We start from the raw sequence: 17567 nt of genomic DNA on the forward strand, positions 1-17567 counted from the left end.
ATAAATTGTTATAGTTTTTACATTGTAAAATGTAAAAATGCTCATGTATATGTGAAAAAAAGCCAAATATGACAATACATGTACACTATGCATTGTAAATACATAGTGTGTGTGTATGTGAACTAGAACTAGCATGAAATATGGAAAATAAAAAGTTGCTATTTGGTAGCTGTGAAATTCTGATGGCTTTTATTTATTTTCAAAATTTCTCTTGATGCTGTTACAATATAGTTGTGCAATCAAAAAGCTATAATACTCTCTCTTTTTTGCAACAGTTTGAATGCTCTCTTATAACACTAAAGTATAGTCTAAAGAGTATAAACTCATTCTATTCTGTGAAGGCTTGAAGCTTCTTAAAGCTATATATATATATATATATATATATATATATATATATATATATAAGCTTTTATATATATATAAGCTTATATATATATGTAATTTTTAATATTTATAACATGGGTAGAATGTATATATCATTTTCTCTTGTTTGATAGATAAAGGCTCAGAGGTGCTGGGCCATGAATGGCTTAACCAAGGTTGTATCATTTATCAATGACAAGCAGGAGTAGGAAAAAGAACATCATAAATCCCTAAGTGTTGAAATGAAATCCAACTCACAACCTATACCGTAGTTTTCAAAAAGCCCAGTTGACTACCACAGTTGGTGAACACTGATTTTTTAAGTGCTAGAATTTGTATAGTAGAAGGGACTATTAGCCAGTCTTCCTGGCTCCTGCCTCACCTTTGTCTAAATCATCATACACATACAACTGTGAGAGGAATCTTAAAATAGAGCCTTCATGATATCACTCCCCTACTCAAGAACCCATTGTGACTACCAGTTAACAGCTCGGTCTCTAGATGCTGGCTTTCAGGGCCATCCGTAACTCAACTCCATCCTCTGTCAGCTAAACTTTTTGCTGACAACTGCCTACAGTGTGTGTCTCTCCCTTCCAGTCCAACGAATGAATACCTTCTGTGTGGTGGATAATTCCCTGCAAGAGTTTTTAATTTTTGTATTTTCATTTTCACGTTAATCTAAAGAAAATATATTTTTAAAAATCCGATTTCATTGAATGACCCCTTATCACTGAGTGCTGACATTCACCATCAGGGCCTGGATTCTTGTGTGTACGTACTTAGGATCACATTGGCATCAAGGAGAACATCTTCCACTGTAATGGGCTGCTGTAAAAAGAACAGAGGCAAGACCAGAAAGTAATGATGATGTGCTGGCACTATGGAAAGGCTAGATGTTTCTGTGTGCGGTATAAGCAGAGGTTTCCTGGTGGTTGAGATGGACCAATGAGGGACAATGTGGGACAGCTGAGTCGTCACATGGCATGCGTGTGTCAGGCAAAAGCTTGCGCCGAGACATCCACCTTTCAGTGATATAAGCATCAGTGTGGCTACTGCAAAACATCATCTGTCAAAAAAAAAAATTAACCTACTGAAACCAAATAAAACTGGTTTAGGAGTTTTGTTATTCAATTCATAAATTTGCTTTGGTTTATAAGTGCTCTGATGTCTTGGGTTACTGTTCCAGTTACTATGGGTGAGTAACATAGTGAATTTAATTGCTTAAAATAACATTTGGTTACTCTCTTTCAGGGCTCTAGCCATTGACTAGGCTCAGCTAGGCAGTTCTCACTCAGGTCTCTCATGGTTACTATTGGCTGGTGGCTGGGGCTGGGATTATCTGAAGGCTCACTCACATACCTGGGGCCAAAGCAGTGAAGACTTGAACAGCTGGAGCTCTGTGGGCATGTATCTCTAACTCTGTATGGCCTCCCCACGTGGTCCCATGGTAGTAGCTTCAGGTCCTTGAAGGGGATAGACAAACAGATAATACAGGGAATGACACACTGTATCTATCACATATTCTAATTTAGTAGCAGATGTCACCCAATCTCTCTTCCACCACATTCTACTCCTTAGAAGTGAAGCACCAAGGTCAGCCCGTGTGTGAGGGGAGGGGAATTAGACTCTCCTTTTATGGAGGAAGTGTCCAGAATCACCCCAGATACATAGTTCCCTTCCTGTTGACTTACCCAGATCCTGCCCTTCTTTGCAGCCAGATTAAGTATTCTTCCGAAGCCTAAATTACTCCAAGCCTAAGTCATTTCTCCTTTAATAAAAATTCCACAGCCTGTGGTCTGTGCCATGGAGGTAAACCTTTAATGGTTCTGTTTCTGTTTCATATTGTTTTATTTCTGATGATGGAACAAAAATTGTAACAGGCAATATACAGATATGATCTAACTGAATAAAATCCTCACACCAGTTCGGTAAAGGATATCTTATTAACCCCATTTAACAGTTGAGTTCATTGTCCAAGGTCACATCAGCTGGGCTAGATCTGTTTGACTCCTGAGCTCTTTCTCTCACGCACTATGCTATGTGCTGCTTCCTGTAATTTAAGTCATATTTGTGGGATATCACAGGGAAGCATAAAGGAAAAAAAAAACAGAAAAGGGAAAGTGGAAGGGAACACATAAAAGAGATATATGAAGGCAGTAATGTCAGAGGAATGACCACAATGACAGCTTCAGAGGTGCCCCAGCACCTTGGTCAGTCAATCCCCCACCCCTCACAGCCATGCCAATGTCTTCACCTTTGAACTAGCAATCATAAAATGTGCCTGCATATACAGTGACATTTGGAGGACAAAAGCACTTTGCAAATGTAAACGCAAAATATGCAGAGTAACCATTCAGAGATGAAAGGTGAGTGGAGAAGCTGAACTCTTCCGCTAAAGTGACTACCACTGATTTATTGCTAAGTTCAGGCAGACCATAAACCCAACACCCATTCCAATGCACACACAATATGGCCTATCACTCATCACATTTGGTACAATCAATTTAATGTTCTCATTTAAATATCTCTCTCAAAGAGGATCTCTGAAAATGGGACAGATTTTCAGTGTTATCTTCAGCAAATGAATTCCCATAACATGCAGGACCATTTCTAGAGGTTTGCAACTATTTAAATAAGAACCGATAAATAAATTCCATATGAATTTATTGCTGCTAGAATGCTTTACATCACCAGGTCGACTGCAAATTTGCTTTTCATTAACCTAATGAGCAGAATTCAATAGTCGAACAGGACTTGGAAAGTGCCTGCCAGTTAGGTGAGGCACCACAACTTTTCCACTTGGATTCTGAGGCCGATCCATTAGTAAGATTGCACAATGATGAAAATGTATTTAAGTGTCTGGTTATGTCTCCAGTTATATTTATGACATGCAAACTGGGTTGTCCTGCCAGAAATCTGAGAGCTGGCCTGTTTGTGACTGCCAGGGAGCTAAATTTAAAAGCTATTTTTTAACCAAAATTATTAAGAGAAACCAAGAGGGGTAAAGTAAAATTAAGTTAAGGACTGAAGAAATACAGTATACTGGCTGAGAGGGCAGCTTTTTGGGCATCTCTCTCTGCCATTGACTAAGCACATGACCTGGGATAACTAACAGTACTTCTCTAAGCCTGAGTCTCCTCATTGGAAAATTAAAGATAATAATAACGGAGCAAAATTAAACGAGAATGCCTATAAAAGTGCTTAGAACAGTTACAGCTCACAAAGTAAATGTTCAACAAATTATTGTTAATACTATTACCTGGGAATAAATAAAAATGACATTTCTTTTATTTTCCCTTGGGAACAATGAATTTATTTAACCTTTTGTGATTTAAAAATCCCTTTAAGACTTTGATGCAAAACCATGGTTTATTTCTCTCGATAAGTGTACATGCAATTTCAGAGGTTCAAGGACTCCCTGGAGTCTATAAAGCTCTGGTCTCCTGTCTCTTTCCCTTCTCCCTTACTGCCATTTTCAAGTTCTGAGGCTATCCATATTTTACAACTATTTAATTAGTCTTTTATAATGGCAGCTTCTGGCAGTAAGAAAGTCAACTCTCAAACTGCCAGTGTTTATATTCAAGATTTGAGAAAATTTAAAATCAAGGTAATCAGTCAATTAAAAAATTATGGGCAACTCAACAATAAGAAAATAGGCAACCTGACTAAAAAATGAGCCAAAGACTTTTAAATAGACACCTCACCAAAGAAGATATAAAGATGGTAAATAAGCAGATGAAAAGATGTGCCACATCATATGTCATCAGGGAAATGCAAATTACAAAAGCAATGAGATACCACTACACCCCTATTGGAATGGCCAAAATCCAGAGTATTGATGATACCAAATACTGACAAGGATGTGGAACCACAGGAAGGCTCACTGATTGCTGGTGGAAATAAAAATGGGACAGCCACTTTGGAAGATAGTTTGGCAATTTCTTACAAAATTCTTATAATACTGTTACCGCATAATGCAGCAATCACATTCATTGGTATTTATCCAAAGAAGCTGTAAACTTATGTCCACAGAGGAACCTGCACATGGATGTCTATAGCAGCTTAGTGATAATTGCCCAAACCTGGAAGCAACCAAGACGCCCTCTGGTAGATGAATGGATAGATAAATATACTGTGATACGTTCAATGAAATGTTGAAAGTGTTCAGACAATGATACGTTCAGACAATGAAATGTTGAAAATGTTGAAAGTGTTGAAAGGAAATGAACTATCAAGTCATGAAAAGACATGGAGGAAACTTAAATGCATATTACTAAGTGAAAGAGGCCAATCTGAAAAGGCTGTATACTGTATGGTTCCAACTGATGTCTTCTGGAAAATGCAAAACTATGGAAACAGTAAAAAGATTAATGGTTTCCAGGGGTTGGGGAGGAGAGAGGTGTGAATAGGCTGTGAAACTATTCTATATGACACATAGAGTAATGGTGGATGCACATCATTACACATTTACCCAAACCCATAGAGTGTACAATGCCAAGTACACTATGGGAAACTATGGACTTTGAGTTATAATGATGTGTCAGTGTTGGTTCATCAATTATAGCCAAACTAGCACTCGGGTGGGGATGTTGATAATGGAGGAGGCCAAGCATGAATCGGTGAAGGGAGAACATGGGAAATCTCTGTACCTTTCAGTCAATTTTGCTGTGAGCCTAAAACCTCTTTAAAAAGTAAAGTCTATTTTTAAAAAATTATCAGCTGTTTAAAGCTCATTAGCCCTTTTCCAAAAGAGTGATTCTAAGTTGATAGTATAGAACTCAGAACACATTAGCTCTTAGTAACTGTATTAAAAATGACAGTTCCATTACCAGGACAGTGCTCAGAACACATTTAGCTTATGAGGTTGGTGCTGAACTCATTATCTTCAACAAACCTAATTTTTGTCCTGCATTTCCCATCTTGAATTGTTGGGTCAATCATTAATTTATTTACCTAGTCAGCAACTGTAGTAAGTCCTGGCAAGGTCTAAAAGAACAAATCAGACCCTTAGAAGCTTAAAGTCTAGAGAAGAAAGATAGCTAAATAAATAAAGGATTCTGGGGGGGGGGGTGCAATAATGAAAATATATACCAAGTCTTGGGCAGTGGAGTAAATTGCATGATTTTTCCCTGGTATTCAACCTATCTGTCTTTCTCTAGAAGGGGTAAATTCCCTACATCACTGATGTTGGGCTTGGCCATGCAACTTGCTTTAGCTGAGCTTTTTTTTTTTTTTTAATCTTCAATATATTTTATTACAAATTATAGTACAGGGTTCATACAATTTTTCCCAATGTTCTCTAATACATACATTGCTGAATGAAGCACCACAAAATACCTGGCAGTCTCCCATATGAATCTAACTTCTATAGTAATTTCAATACCCATGGAGTTACAAAAGAAATCTGTAAAAAGCAGTAAAATGGAGGCGACCAGTCACTGTGGCCAACTGGGCTCTTGACTGCTGAACAATGCAACTGTCTTCTCCAGGGGTTGATCCATATTTGTGGCTGACAACCCAGCAAAAGCTGGGACCCAAATTTATATGGAGATAAGGCAGAGTGGAGAGAAAACAACTACAGACCACCTGTAAGTCTCCAGCCACTACTTCTTATTCCTAGGTTTTAGCTCTTCAGCTGCATATACAGGAAAATGTAATTTTTCTTTGGGGAATTACAGAATGCATGTCCTTTTGGTCACTCATAGCTGGAAGCATATCAAATGTTTTCCTATAATGATTGAAACAGCAAGCTGACATCGATTGATTTAACTGTTTTTGAAGTTTATAATTTTGTTCTGCCATTTTTGTCCCCAAAGTTGAATCTATCATCAGGTTCCATAGTCGCAGGGGTGCCAGGAACACGATGGAATATGGTTCCATTTACTGCATAGCTGTCCTAAGATGTCAGCTAGAAAGATGTATGTCACAAGTGAGCGGAAGCTTTAAATGCAACCACGTGTTTCAGTTGGACTCCAACGTGCACTTCTGAAATTTGCCACAAGGAAAGCATGCCTTAGGCAATAGCTGCTCCTTCAGTCAGGGTCCAGAATGAAGAAAAGTCCTGTGTTGCAAACCCAAAGTTAACCTACAGCTTGGTGCAGACCTGTAGCTCATCCCTCTGCATGCATGTAAATAAGCAAGAGATGAATGTTTGTCATTCTAATTTGGAATTGTTACTACAGCAAAACCTGACTGATACTGGTGGGCTTAAAGGAGCATATACCTACTTCTACCTGGGTATCTGAGAAGAGAGTATGACCAGAAAAAGATTTGAAGAGCTCAGGATGATAGTAGGGTTGGTATGGAGGTTGTACAGATTTGGGGACAAGGTACAGAGATCAAGATATTTGGATTGGTAATGAAGGGCCTACTATAGCATCCTAAGGGATTTGTATCATATTCTGTAACATGGGACCTCTGAAGTAATTTTAAGCGATGGAGGAAAGGGGGCCAAATTTTGCATTTCAAAAATTATTTAGTTGTACTGTGGTTGTGTGGAGGATGTATAGAGATATAATGTTAGTAACAAAGATATTTGTTAGATGATTAAAACAGTCCAGGCAAGATACTTGAAGCTTTGTGATAGGGCTGTCACATGTGACACCCTGACAATACCCGAGGACATGTGAGGCATGATAAGGGGTTATGATTTCAAGGACTAAGACACTGATAAGATATGGGAAGTGAGATATAGAAAGGAATGAAAATGGCTCCCAGATTTCTACCTTGGGTGACAAGGTAGATGGTTAGGCCACTAAGCAGTGTAAGGCTTACAAGAGAATGACAAGAGGGGAAGGAAAGATAGATCATTTGGTCCTGGACATCCTGTGCTGAGGTGCCTTTGGGACGCCCAAGAAGTCTGGATTGGAAGGCCTGCTGTGGAGTGAAAAGGATTATCCAAGGAATGTGCCTGCAAAGGGTCTGACAGGCCCCTGAGACACACTGAGTGAGGCAGTGAGAAGCCGAGGATGAGAAGCCCTCAGGGAAGACAGAGATGGAACGATCAGAGACATGAGGGGAAAAGTTGAGAGGCTTGTACCATAGGAAGGGTATGGGCATGAATGCCCTGAATCTCCTCTTCACTCAAACTCAAGGTAGCAAGTCTCACTCCAAAGTGAGATGCGAGAGAAGGGGACACTGCATCAGCCATAGCCACTAAAAGCCATGGACAGAGGGTGCCGAGTTACCATTCCATAAAGCAGCCCACTGGCAGTCAGATAGATAGATGGATAGATGATGAATAGATAGATAGATAGGGTGGCCAACACAGTATAATGGAAAGGAGATGTGTCCACGTCCCTCGCACAAAGAATCCGTGGCCTGCTGTGGCCATATTTGCACTTAAAATGCAGTTCATGGGCGCCTGGGTGGCTCAGTCCGTTAAGTGGCCAACTTAGGCTCAGGTCATGGCCTCAAAATTGGTGAGTTTGAGCCCCGCGAGGGGCTCTGTGCTGACAGCTCAGAGCCTGGAGCCTGCTTGGATTCTGTCTCCCTATCTCTCTGCCCCCCCCCCACACACACACGTTTTCTCTCTCTCTCTCTCTCTCTCTCTCTCTCTCTCTCTCTCTCTCTCTCTTTCTCTCTCTCTCTCTATCTCTCCCTCAAAAATAAATACACATTAAAAATTTTTTTAATAAATAAAATGCAGTTTGGAAATCAGGCTTTTCACATGCCACGGACTTCCATCTTGCACAGCACCGTATGAGAAACTTGAGACGGCTAACCAAAAACAAGGAATTAGGCTGTCCCTGATTCCCAGCATGTTAGAGGGAGCAAGCCCAGCCTGGAATCACATCAATCAGTTCGGTTATTTAAATGCATGACCTTGATCAGGTTCTTTCATTCATTTATTTGTTAATATTTTCTCAGTGCCTGCATTGTGCCAGATGTGCTAGCAGTTGGGGATACAGTAGTGAACAATTTGACAAGTTTGCCCTCGTGGAATGCTTGTTCTGATGGGAGAGATGGGCATTAATCACGTAAATAAACAGATACTGGCTACCTCTGGTGATGATCTTAAGGAAGCAGATGGGATCTGAGATAAGCCAGTGGCTTGCTTGAGCATGTGGCAGAATCACCTGGAGGGCTTGTTAAAACACACATTGCTGGGCCCCACCCCCAGAGTTTCAGTGATCTGGGGTAGGGCCTGAAAATTTGCATTTCTCACAAGCGAATGGGGATGCTGCTGGTCCACTGATTGCACTTTGAGAACCAGTAAGACAGAGTAACTACAGGAGGATTTTTAGATAATAACAAATAACAGTTATGTGGGCTTTATTGCATCCCAGGTACTAATTTAAATGATTTGCCTGTGGGGGCTCCTGGGTGCTCAGTTAAGCGTCCGACCTAGGCTCGGGTCACGATCTCATGGTTTGTGGGTTTGAGCCCCGCATCGGGCTCTGTGCTGACAGCTCAGAGCCTGGAGCCTGCTTCACATTCTGTGTCTCCCTCTCTCTCTGCCCGCCCTCTCCTCCACTCACACTCTGTCTCTCTCTCTCCTTCAAAAATAAACATTAAAAAAAATTTAAATGATTTGCCTGTGATAACCCCCTTAATCCTTATTACAACTTTGTAAAGGAAGAACTAATGGGGTGTGCCCATTTTAAAGATGGGGAAATACAGATGTTAAGCATGATGCCCAGGGTCTTACAGCTATTGGGTGGAGGTGCTGTGATTCAGCCCCAGTCAGCCTAGCTGAGGGGCTTAACTGTGCTCCTTCCTGTGTACAGGTCTGTGTGTAGGTGCTTTGCAGGGGAGAGACAGCTTTGCTGAGCAGGTGGTATTTGAGCTGAGACCTGTAGAATCACAATGAGGAACTATGCAAAGAGCTGGGAAGACAGCATTCCCGGGCAGAGGAAATAGCACATGCTAAGGGCCAGGGGTAGAAAAGAGTGCGAAGTAATTAAAGAAGAGTAAAGCAGTCATGTGGCTGAAGCTGGGGGTGGGGAGGGGGGGAAGGCAGTGTGACAAAAGGTTGGAGGGTAGGCAGAGGACAGGATCAAAAGAACCCCTGTAGGTCACAATAAGAAATTTGCATTTTAGGGGCACCTGGGTGGCTCAGTGGGTTAAGTATCTGACTCTTGCTCTTGGTTCAAGTCATGATCTCATGGTTCGTGGGATGGAACCCTCCATTGGGTTCTGTGCTGGCAGTGTGGAGCCTGCTTGGGGTTCTCTCCCTTCCTCTCTCTGGTCTTCGCCCTCTCATGCTCTCATTCCTTCTCTCAAAATAAGTAAATAAAAACTTAAAGAGAAATGAGCATTTTATTTTGAAAGCAACAGGAAATAAATAATTTTTAGAATGAAGCATTTTGAGAAATAAATGTTGATTCACATATAGTTACAAGAAATAATACAGAGGTCCTGCATATGTTTTACCCAGTTTCATCCAAATGGTGACATCTTGTAAATCTATTGAACATTATCACAACCAGGATATTGTTTTAGATAAAGTCAGAGTAAACATTTCAATTACCACAAAGATTCCTCATGTTGCTTTTAATAGCTACACTCGCTTCCCACTCACCTTCTCTTGCTCCCCCTCCAACTTCAACTCCTGGCAACCACTATTCTATAATTGACTTTTATAGCTTTATCATTTCACGAATGTTACATAAATGAAATCATACAGTGTGTAGCTTTGGGGGATTGGCTTTCACTCAGCATAATTCTCTGAAGAGCCATTCAGTTTGCTGTGTGCTTCAGTAGTTTATTTCTTTTTATTGCTCAGTAAACTCCATGGTAGGATGTACCACAGTTTAAACTATCACCAATTGAAGGACATCTGGTGCTTCCAATTTAGGGCTATTACAAATACAGCTTCTGTAAACACTCATGTGTAAGTTTCTATGTGTCTTCATTTTGCTGGGATAAATACACAGGAGTACAATTAATAGATCACAAAGTAGTTACATGTTTAGTTTTTCAAGCAACTGCCATGCTATTATCCAGGGTGGCTGCACCGTGGTACGTCCCCACTAGCAAATATATTAGTAATTTAACTTCTCTGCATCCTTGCCAGAATTTGGTGATGTCACTATTTTTTTTTTTTTTTTACTTTAGCCATTCTGATAGGTACGTACAGACATTTCATTGTGGTTTTAACAATATTTCCTAATAGTTAATGATGGTGAACATCTTTTTGTATGCCTATTGGCCACCTGTGTATCTTCTTCAGAGAAATGTCTCTTCATGTCTTTTGCCCGTGTTCTGATTGGTTTGTTGATTTTTTAACTTTTGAGTTTTGAGAGTACTTTATATATTCTAGATTCTAATCCTTTGTCAGATAATGTGGTTCATAAATCTGTTCTCCACTCTGTAGTTTGTCTTTTCATCTTTTAATAGGGATTTTATGAAGCAAAGCTTTAAATTTTGAAAAAATCCAATCTATCAGTTTTTCCTTTCATGGCTTATGCTTTTGGGGTCAAGTTTATGACTCTTTGTCTAACCCAAGGTCTTGAAGATTTTCTCCTATTTCTATAACCATAATTTTACATTTCACATTTAAGTCTGTTGTCCATTTTGAATTAATTTTTGTGTAAGGACTGAAGTTTACGGCGAGGCTTATTTTTTTGCTTATAGATGTCCAGTTATGCCATTTGTTGAAATGTCCATCTTTCTTTTGTACTTTTGTCAAAAGCCATTTGAATATATTTGTGTGAGTATATTCCTGGATTCTCTATTCCTTTCCATCAATCTGTATGTTTATCACTTTACCAGCACCACATAGTCTTGATTAATGTAGTTTATCTAGCCAGTGTTGAAATTGGGTAGGTTGGTTCTTCCTACTTTACTCTTCTTTTTCAAAATTATTTTAACTATTTTTTTCATAGAAAAAAAATTTTTGAACGATCTCATCTATAAAAAAAATCTTGCTGGAATTTTGGTAGAAATTGGGTAAAACCTGTATGTTAATTTGGGAAGAACTGATATATTTAATATGCTGAGTCTTCCAATCTATAAACACCATGCAACTGTCCATCTATTTTTTATTTCTGTCATCAGCATTTTGTAGTCTTTACCATTCAAGTTCTATACATATTTTCTTCATTTATAGCTAAGATTCATTTTTGTTTTTGAGCAATTATACATAGTATTGGAATTTTAATTTCAGTGACCACAGATTCATTGGTAGTATATTGATATACAACTAATTGTTGAATGCTTATCTTGTATCTTGCAACATTGCTGAACTCACTTATTAGTTCTAGGAATGTGTTTTTGTAGATTCCTTGGAATATTCTAAGTAGACTACCATGTCATCTGCAAATATTAAGTTTTTTTCTTTCTAATTTGTATGACTTTGATTTCCTTCTCTTGTCTTACTGCACTAACTAGAACTTCTAGCACTATGTTGGATAAGAGTGGTGAGTGCGGACATCTTTGCTTAGCTCCTGAACACAGGGAGAAAGCATTCAGCACTTTACCATTAAGTATAATGTTAGCTACTGTAGACTTTTTGGTAAGTACTCTTTATCATGTTGATGTAGTTCTCTTCTATTCCGATTTTTCTTAATTTTTTTTTATCATGAATGGCATTGAATAAATTTCTACCTTGAAAGATGCAATCGTGATTTTTTTCTTCATTTGCTTGTTAATATGGTGGATTACATTGATTAAGTCTCAAATATTGAATCATCCTTGTGCCCTACAATAAATCTCACTTGTTATGGTATATAATCATTTTATATGTTGTTAAATTTTATTTGCTAATGTTTAGTTAAGGATTTTTGTGTCTATATTTATGAGGAATATTGGTCTATAATTTTCCTTTTTTATGCTAGCTTTGGTTTTGATATTAAAGTTATACTGGCTTAAAGTTTTTCATTCTATTTTCTGGAAGAGATTATGTAGAATTTATTGTTAATTATTCTCTATACCTATAGTAAAATTCTCCAATGAAATCATCTGCACCTAGAGATTTTGTCTTAGGGAACTTTGGAATTACAATTCATTCTCCTTAATAAGTATAGAACTATTTAAATTATCTACTTCACGTTGGATAAGTTGCTGTAGTTTATGGTTTTTGAGGAATTGGCTTATTTTGTCTAAGTTGTCAAATTTATGGATGTACAGCTGTTCATAGTATTCCCTTATCCTTTTGGTTTGTGCAGGATCTGTAGGAATATCCCGTTTCCTTCCTGATATTAGTAATTGGTTTTTCCTCTCTTTTGGTCAAGTTTTGCAAAAAGTTTGTCAATTTTATTGATCTTTTCAAAGAACCAGTTCTCTGGTTCATTGATTTTTCACTATTTTTTATTTTTTTTCATCAGTTTCTATTCTAATCTTTATTATTTTACTCTTTCTGCTTGCTTTGGGTTTCTTTTGCTCTTCTTTTTCTACATTCTTGAGGTGGGAGTTTAGATCATGCATTTGAGACTTCCCCCCCTTTTTTTAATGCATGCATTTAGTATTATAAATTTTCTTCTCTGTACTGTTTTAGCTGTGTCTCACGAATATTTTTCCATGTTGTACTTTCATTTTCATTCAGTTCAATGTATTTTTAAAAATTTTTCTTGAAACATCATGGATTATTTAGAAACATGTTATTTAGTCTCCAAGTTTTTAGAGTATTTTCCTATTATCTTTCTTATTGATTTCTTTTTTTTAATTATTTTTTTAATGTTTATTTTTGAGAGAGAGAGAGTGGCAAAGTGCAAGTAAGGGAGGGGCAGAGAGAGAAGGAGACACAGAATCTGAAGCTCTGTCAGCACAGAGACCAATGTGGGGCTCGAAACCCACAAACTGTGAGATCATGACCTGAGCTGAAGTCAGATGCTCAACCAACTGAACCACCCAGATGCCCCTCTTGTTGATTTCTATTTTGATTCCAATGTGATAAAAAAAAATCACTCTGTATGATATAAACTATTTTAAATTTGTTAAGATTTGTTTTATGATCCAAGTTATGATCTATCATTGCATATGTCTCTTGGACACTGCTGTTGTTGGGTGGAGTGTTTTGTAAATGTTACTTCAATCCTATTGCTTGATAGTATTGTTGGGGCTATTCTATATCCACCAATTCTCTGTCTGGTTATTCTATCAATGTTGAAAGGCATGGTGAAGTCTCCAACTATAATTGTGGATTTGTCTGTTTCTCCTCTCAGTCTTGTCAATTTTTATTTCAGATATTTTGTAGATCTGTTATTTGGTGCATACGTATTTAGGATTGCTATGTCTTCTTTTATCATTATATAATATCCTTGTCTGTCTCTGGTAATTTTCTATACTTTGGAATCTATCTGATATTAATATAGCCACTCCTATTTTCTTTTGATTAATGTTTTCCTGGTATATCTTTTTCCATACTTTTATTTGCCTTTATTTTTATATTTGAAGTGAGTTTCTTATAGACAGCATATATTGCGTTGTGGTTTTTAATATACTCTATCTCTGCCTTTCAATTTGTGGTTTTAGACTACTTTCATTTAATGTGATTATTGACATATTAGGGCTTAAGTTGTCCACCCTGAGAGAAGCAGTTGTTACTGCTTCATGGGAATGGGAATGGGAATTCTGGCTCCACCAGAGCAGATGGTCTCCACCGACACTGCAGAAAGAATGGGCCTCAGTACTGGCCAGTGAGGGTAAAGGTCCTGACTCTCTACTCGGCCTCCTCCAGTGCTGCCCCAGTGGGGAAAGTGAGCTGCCTGCCTTCTTATAGCTTTGTGGGGCTGGAAGTCTGGGCTCCCACGTGACTTTTTTTTGATGTGGCTGGAGTAAAGCAGGTATTGTCTAAAAATTTTTGTCTTGTTAGACTGCCCTTTTCCTGATTCTTTTACCAGAAAGAGCCAAGTTTTGTTGGGACTTTTTTCTGTCTGCTCTTGTTATTGGCGTTTCCAGATACCAGCTCCAAGTCCAGAATATATGGGGCAAGAGGAAAACCCAGAAAAGTCACCACAGGGTTGGTCCTTGGGTCCTGAGGTCCTGTGCCAATCTGCTTTCTTCTCTCCACCTTTCAGTCTTTTTATGTTTAAGTTTATTTATTTATTTTAGAGAGAGAGAAAATTGGGGAGGGGCAGAGAGAGAGGGAGACAGAGGATCTGAAGAGGGCTCTGCTCTGAGAGCTTGATGCAGGGCTCGAGCCCACTTGACCCATTGAGCCACTCAAGTGCCCCAAAATGTTTTGACATCTTAAAATATCTTTCCAGGGGTACCTGAGTGGCTCAGTTGGTTGAGCATCCAACTCGGTTGGAGTCATGATCTCGCAGTTTGTGAGTTCAAGCCTTGTACGGGGCTCTGTGCTATCAGTACAGAGCTTGCTTCGGATCCTCTGCCCCCCTCTGTCTGTCCTCCCCTGCTTTTGCTCTGTCTCAAAAAAAAAACTTTCTAACTAGGAAGTGACTGTCCCTCCATGACTAGTCAATTCTTAAAGATAGCAAAAAACTCAAAGATGAGCATGTCTTTGAAATGTAAACTAACCAATCCAGAGCCCTATCTCCCCATCTGGCCTGTGCACCCCAGAAGCCAATATTTCTCTGCCTTACTCATCCCAGGGCCAGGTGCCAGACAATTAGAGACTATCCCTATAGCCCAAAGTGCACTGAAATTACTCACACTAGCCAGTCCTATGCTATTTATCCTGCCCTGCCTTGCCTCTGCCAGGAAACCCCCATAGAGCCTTCTGTCCTAGGCCCTCCCTTTGCTCCTGCTTCTGTTTCCTGACCAAAAACTAGTGTTCCTCCTGTGGCCCTGCCTGGCAAGCCATGACTCTGGTCTCTAGGGGAACTGTGAGTAACATTAAAATTGTCTTTCAGTAGCATTAACTACTGAGTAATCACTTTCATAAATTAAGACCCAGGCACAAAACAACTTGGCAGGAGAAAAGTGGCTAAGTATGTCCATTCCATCTTCAAGGAAGCAGAAGGATGAAATGATTTTGAGGAAGGCAACTAGCCTGATTTCTGTAATCATCCCCTTACAAATACCTTGTCCTGTTTTGTATCATAGTACTCACTTGGCAAAACCAAATCACCAGCTCAATCCAATTCTCCACCTACTCTGTACTTCTGCATGAATGCCATTGAATCTGTCTGGAGCTGGACCACAACCACACTGACTGGTCTCGTGTGTGACTGGATATGGCACTCTCTCTGTGTTTTTAATACCGCCCTGCAATCCTACTACATTTCCCTAGTCCATTCTTTCTGTTCCTATCCTTGCCCTGTACAAATACTTCACAACTTTACTTTCCCCCTCAAGCCTCCTCTCCCATCCTTCCTCTCAGCTGTCGAGCTGGCCCACTCACATCATTCTTGAGCCTGCTTCCTATGTTACTGAGAAAATCAAAGCAATCTGAGGAGAAACTCCACAAATTCCTTACTCCATATTTACTCACCTACCACAGACTCGGCATTCATGTGCTCTGTATATCTGCCTGTTGCTATAGATGAGCTGTCTTGAGTTCTCCTCTGAATTAGTCATATCTTGCTGCATAACAAACTGCCCCCAAAACTTCGTGGCTGTAAGATAATATAGTTTCTGTGGGTCAGGCATTGAGGAGACAGTTACCTGGGTAGTTCTAGCTCAGAGACTTTCATGAAGTTGTAGCCAAGGTATCAGCTTGGGCTGCCATCATCTGAGGTTCAGCTGATTCTGGGGGATCTGCTTCCAAAACAGCTCCCTCACATGGCCATCGGTTGGGAGTCTCAGTTCCTCACCACACGGGTCTCTCCATAGGATGTCTTGAGAGCACTCACAACATGGCAGCTAGTTTCCCCCAGAGTGAATGTTCCAAGAGCAAGCTACTTCATTTGACAGTTAGGGACCTAGTCTCAGAAGTCACATAACATCATTGTCTTTGCTGAAAGGAAATCACTCAGTCAAGCCCACATTCAGGGGGAAGAAAAATTAGCTCCCCTCTTTGAAGGGAGGTGTGTCAAAATATCTGGGGACATGTTTTAAAATCACACTATGTAAAGTGAATCCCTCCATTTATACCCAGAGACATCACACCAGCAATTGTCCCCCTTTCTCCTCTGTCACCCACTTTTAAATCTCTACTTGATCACTCCTCATTATACAAATATGTTGTTACGTTCCCACCTTAAAAAATTTTTTGCCCCAAGTACACTTAACTTCTTTCTCACCTTTGCACAAAATTTCTCAAAGGAGCTGCTATCAGGCTCCTCCTATTCTCAAACCTACTCCAATCAGGCTTTCTTCCCCAACAATTCGTGAAAACTGTTCTTGCCCAGTCACCAATGACCCTATTGTTGCTAAAGCTGGTGATCAGTTCTAAGATCCTACCTCATTTGACAGTCAGTAGCAGTGATCACTCTCTCATCCGTAACACACTTTCTTCATTTGGCTTCCAGTTCACCTCAGTCTTTTGGTTGTCTTCCTACTTCATTGGCTTCATCTTCTCAATCCCCTCTGCTGGTTCCTCTTCTCCCCAACTTACTAAAGCTGCAACACATCAGTTCTAAGACTTGGTCTTTTTTACTCTAGCTTTTTACTGATCTCATGCAATCTCATGGCTTTAAATATCATCTTAGGCCATGACTCACAATTTGTTCTCCGCTGTGCACACTTGTCAACTGAATTTTTGACTCATGCATTCCACTGCTTATTCAACATCATCTCTGTTCTCAAATATCTGGTGAATATTTAAAATTCAACATATCTAGAACTGAGACCTCCGTCTTCTTCTACAAATCTGATTTATATTCAGCCTTCCTCATCTTAGCTGATCGCAACTTCAGTCTTATCTCCACTATCATCCAGGCCCTTCATGTCTTTTCTGATGTGTCATCTTCTCATTGAAATTCATCTTGACCAAACTGTTTAAAATTGTATCCCTTACTTCTGATCAACCTTACCCTGCTTTATTTTTATCCCCCCCCCCCCATACAGCATACATCATCCTCTAACATACAAGTAAATTCACTTATTTACATGAGTATTAAATTTCTGGCCTCCACAAAGGCAAGAGTCTTTGCTCTGTTCTCCAATGTGTCCGACTTTGTTTGCTTTGTTCGGTGGTGTATCTTGTATCTATGTGCACCTAGAAACATTCATAGCATATGACATGTGTTCAGTAAGTATTTGGCAACTGAACAAATCTTGCTTATGTTTAAAAAAAAAAAACACCTCTCTGGATGTTGTGTGGATATGGATTGATGGGGGTGGGAGAGATTGTTTATTAGGAATGTTTTCACCTAAAATAATATGAAAATAATATGGCTATTTTGGTTTAAAGATAT

At 39.3% G+C, this 17567-nt stretch overlaps 1 long non-coding RNA gene across 1 annotated transcript; it reads right to left on the minus strand.

Moving 5' to 3' along the window:
- Positions 1-372: 372 nt before the first annotated feature.
- Positions 373-16754, minus strand: LOC123383905. The gene is made up of 4 exons (XR_006594279.1): positions 16612-16754; positions 15701-15824; positions 1723-1826; positions 373-1429 (listed from the first exon to the last, which is right to left on the minus strand). It is a non-coding gene; the product is annotated as an uncharacterized LOC123383905 (long non-coding RNA).
- Between the last annotated feature and the right edge of the window lie 813 nt (positions 16755-17567).

Source organism: Felis catus, chromosome A2 (assembly GCF_018350175.1).
Source record: "Felis catus isolate Fca126 chromosome A2, F.catus_Fca126_mat1.0, whole genome shotgun sequence".
In the NCBI taxonomy this organism is placed as follows: domain Eukaryota; kingdom Metazoa; phylum Chordata; class Mammalia; order Carnivora; family Felidae; genus Felis; species Felis catus.